Raw genomic sequence first — 4,921 nt, 5'->3', positions numbered from 1 at the left:
CTGCGATGCGTTTGTGTAGACGCCTGCACAAACAACAAGGCCATACAGCAGGAGGTCGCCACCCGCCATAACAACTTGAGGCGAGCGGTTTGATCCGCGGCGTCAGACACGCTGAACATGGTCTGTACCTCATCCTGTTCTTTAAAAACATGCACACAATAATAAAATAAAAAATGTTGACACGTATATAAGTTTTTTATTAAAATTTGAAAACACAAGATTAAATATTACATGAAAAAACAAATGATCAATATTATGGTCAGTCAACGTGTATTTTTTTTTTTTTTTTTTAATAATCACAGTTTAAATGGCAGCACTGTTGCACCTGGGCGTCATGGTAATAAAATCTAGATTTACAGTAGTATTAGCAACATATGAGGGCCTGATGAGGGCTGGCTTACTGGCATGAGCTGAGTCCGCTCCTCAAAACAGGCCAATTTTATCAAGACAAAAATAGGGTGTAAATTGTCATTCTTGTCCCTGGAGGTAATTTCACTAAAACATTTTACAGGCACCTGTGGATTATTTTATTTTGTGAGGACCACCACAAATGCATCCAACTTTACATTATGGCAAATAAAATGAAATAAATATTCTTAATTATTCATTATAATTACCAATTGCGTGTGCAGTAAAAAAAAAACAAAAAAAAAGTCCCATGATGGCTGTTCGACCCTGGAATGGAGTATTATTATTATTATTATTATTATCATTCATTAATTATGTATTTAGAAATAATTTCAGTTAAAATAAGGAAATTAAGAAATATAAAGAGAATAATAAATATTTTTAAATAATAAATAGTTAAAATTGGGTTCCTAGTTCTTACATTGTATTCATTCCTTATAATTCAGAATTAAACATCACAAATAGTTTGAATTAGGATATAAGGATATTAAATTGAAATGATCAGGATCAAAATAAATATTGATAAAATAGTAATTAAGGTTTTTTAAGGACAAAAGTTTGTGGCTCCTCAATTTGATTTGCTGTACATACTTTTTATTTTATTTTATTAATGTATTAAATATTGAAAAGGTGGTTCAGATAATGGATGGATGGATGAAAATTCATCCCAAATAAAATAATTTAAGGAAATTAAAGTCAAAATTATAACGATTATAATAGATATGAATGAAATAATGATTAAAATGAATAAAATACATTGGAGGACTAGGGTTCATAGCTCAACGTACTTTACTGTTTAAAAATATTGATTAATTAAATATTAAAACAATTTTAATTAAAATACGGAAATTACATTATATCAAAGTTGTAATAGTAGGCTATTAACTAAATAATAATTTGGATTAACAAAAAAATTATTTTTAATGGAGGATCAGGGTTCCTAGTGTCTCTAGGAAGGAGGAATTTTCTATTTCCCAGAAAACAAAATCTATTTCCTATTTTGTAATTCATGAATTCATTAAATAGCCAATGGAATTAATTAAAAAATAACTTTTTGTTCGGAAACGATGAGAATTACATTCTATGGGGACATTATTTTTGCCGTAAATCCATAGCATTTGACATACATTATGCTCAAATCTGAGTTCGATCATGTCAATAACACTCGGTGACCGACAGATGGCGGTGTTGTATAAACCCCTAAAGCCCTTCTTCTCTACCGACAGTATGCACGTATAGTACAACGTTTATTTGGTTTGTTGTGAACCCATGGGCCAGTCGCCTTGTGATGAGACAATGAGAAATGCATTGATATCCGGGCTGTCATGTTATTTTCATCATCGCTACATTGCTGAGCATTGCTGCTTTTGAGACCTGAGACAATGTTTTGGATGCCAGTTATGCTTTTGAGTTATGTCATTTCTCCTCACGTTTTGTGACACCACACAAAACAAGCCAAAGAAAAAAAAAACACATTTTTTTCATCAGAACTCCTGATGAAATTTGAATCCTTGCAGGCTTGCAGGAGTACCTATTGTGAAGAGCTAAGGTGTTAATCTATTAATTAGAAGTTGTTTCAGTCATAAATCCTCCCCCCAAAATAGGCAATTGAAAATAATTTTTTGGGGCAAATTGTTACATAGTGCATCTTTAAGATTTCAACAGCTTGTATCACCATGAAAAGCAAAGCAAAAAAAAAAAGGTCTACTGTATTTGCTTGACTACTAATAATTTATGTTTAAATTTGATGCTAGTGTATTGATACCATTGACAACAATATTTTGTCACACTCAACGTGTTTTTTTTTCAAAATGTATGTTTTACACGGACTATTACATTGTATGCTGCCATGACACGTGACGATTATCTGGGAAGAAAATTGAATAAATGAAATAAAAGTATATATACTTCGATGGGAATTTTTCAAGATAAAAGCCGTTGTTCAGTCTATTGTTCTTCATCTAATTATAATGCCGTTCACTGAATCTCTTACAGTACAGTAGAAAAAACTTTTGTCGTTTCTTGTATTATTGCTTGTTCTTTTAATGGCATTTCCATTCATGGCAATGAACAAATATGGTTTGAGAGGCGAGAGTTTAAGTTACAAGCGTGGATTTAAATTTTAAAAAGAAAACAATTGCAACAATTAACAATGAGCTTTGATTGACAGCACATCCTGTTTTTGCCCGGCGCGCGTTCACGAGGCGACGCAACTTGCGTGCGCGTGCGTGTGTGAGCGAACGGATGAATTGCTGTAGTTGCGGTTCGAGCGTCCAATGGCAGCTTGTACATTTCTCGGACACCGAGTCAATTAAAGCCCCCCTCCTCTGATGGTGGTGGGCTCGCTTGTTTTTGAAGGGGGCTTCTTTTCAAGCGCATACAAGTTGTCAAGTAAATTAGCTAACTCTCTAGCTAGCTGGCTAGCTAGCTGGCTAGCTAACAGGAGCCGCAGCAGCTGTTAACTCACGGCTGCAGCCCCCCCCCCCCCCCCCCCCCACACGCACACAAATGAGTAAAGTTAGCAAGAGATTCGCAAATTCGAAGTCATAGGCTCAATAACGCAATAACGACGCATCATTAAAATGCAAATAATGTTTCTGTCTGACCACAATAATATAGCCAATGACCTACAATTTGAGATGAGTTAAAGCAATATGACATTGTTTCTTATGAAGAGATGACGCGGAGACAGTGCGCAGGGACCGTCAACAAATTAAGGTTCTTCAGCAATTTGGTTAAGTTCTGTAACGACTTACTCCCCCACGACCCTTGGAGAGACAATTACCCAAACAAAAAAAACATTTTCTTGGTTCAAACCTAATGCAACTATAAAATATCATCTGGACTTCTGGTTAATAACAATCACAATGCATAATCCAGCAGCTACAAATAGTGAAATATTCCCAGCCCTATTTATTGATTGATCATTGATGTACAGACTTAATTATTTCGCAACAACTGGAGCCTAATAGGAAAAAAAGGATATTGGAAATTTAATTCCAGCCGCTTGAAATATGATGAATATTCTAAAAACATTGAAGAGATGATTCAAAATATTTTACAGGACAACTCCTTACGCTTATACACTAAAAAACGGGAGTTCTTAAAATATAAAATTTGCAAAAACGCAATATATTTTTAGTAAATATAAGATGAAACATAATGGCTCAACGGAGGGAAAACTAGTGAAGGAAATACTTTTGATTAGCAGCTGCACAACTCTCACAGAAATGATCAAATTAAGCTTGTGTCTTTACAATCCCAATTGGATCACTTTTATGAACATAAAGCTCGTGGAGCATATGTTCGCTCAAGGACCAAATGCACCGAGGAAGGAGGAAAAAACTCTGCATATGTCTGTAGATTAGAAAAGAAATGTCAAGAATATAACTCCATCAAATGTCTAATGATAAATGGGTGAGAATGCACTGATCCAACACTAATAGCCATAGAAATAAGCACTTTTTCTTTTTTCTTAACCAGAATTTATATAATACATCTTATTTTGAAGAAGATGCTAATTCCTTTCTGAGTCAAATCCAAGATTTCCTTTCACCCCTCAAATTGATGGTGTCATGAGAGATAAATGTGATGGAGACTTTACGATCCAAGAATTAGACACAGCTGCCTCGCACCTCAAACTAGACAAATTTCCAGGACCAGGTGGTTTAGCTTAATTTTTTATTTATTTTTTTACAAACACTTCTGGTTTTCACTCAGGGAAATTCTTTTGGAGGTATTTAAGGAAACATTCAGAGGTCCAGGGATCAAATCTAGCCTCCAGCCTTCCTGTGTGGTGCTTCCATGTTCTTGGGTCCCTGCATGGGCATTCTCCAGGTACTCCAGTTTGCTCCCACATCTCAAAAACATATATGGTTGCTTAGTTGAACACTAAATTGTCCCTTGATGTGTAAGTTTGTTCACCTTGTTCGCAATTGTCTGGAAACAAATTCAGGTTGAACCCTGCAAATTTTGTTCATACTGAATCAGAAATTCGATTTTGATTGGAAAGTGATACAATTGATTTTAATTAGTTAATTCCAAAGTAAAAAGTTACTTGGATGTAACTCAACCAAATCATGAATATAACGAGAAAAGCTTTCGTCTTCTTTTTTTTTGCTGTAACAAATTACACCATTTTTTTTTAGTTTAGTCCATCCATCTATCAATGAAACAATTTTTAAAGTGAACCAAAAAATTCTAAAAAACAAAGGAAGTGTTATTATGATGAAATAAGAGTTGTAGTATATTCAGGGAGTCCCCATTTGTGTGTGACGTGAGACAAAGATATACCTAAAGATCTATCATTAAGTTATTGAGTATTATTTGAAAACAACTCAGTTCTAAAATTTCGAGTTGCCCCAAATACCCTACAAAGGGGGGTGCGGGGGGTTGTAATGTAACCAAGTGGACATCTTCTATGCGTGTAATTATTGCAACAACAAAAAATATATATGGCATTTTTCCCCCTTTTCAGCAGCTTCTATTTGTTGACGGTCCCTGAACCCGCGTC

Source organism: Leptonotus elevatus, chromosome 6, assembly GCF_054856555.1.
Source record: "Leptonotus elevatus isolate MCC_2025b chromosome 6, RoL_Lele_1.0, whole genome shotgun sequence".
Classification (NCBI taxonomy): domain Eukaryota; kingdom Metazoa; phylum Chordata; class Actinopteri; order Syngnathiformes; family Syngnathidae; genus Leptonotus; species Leptonotus elevatus.
The sequence above is the reverse complement of the archived record's forward strand: the minus strand, read 5'-3'. Positions refer to the sequence as shown.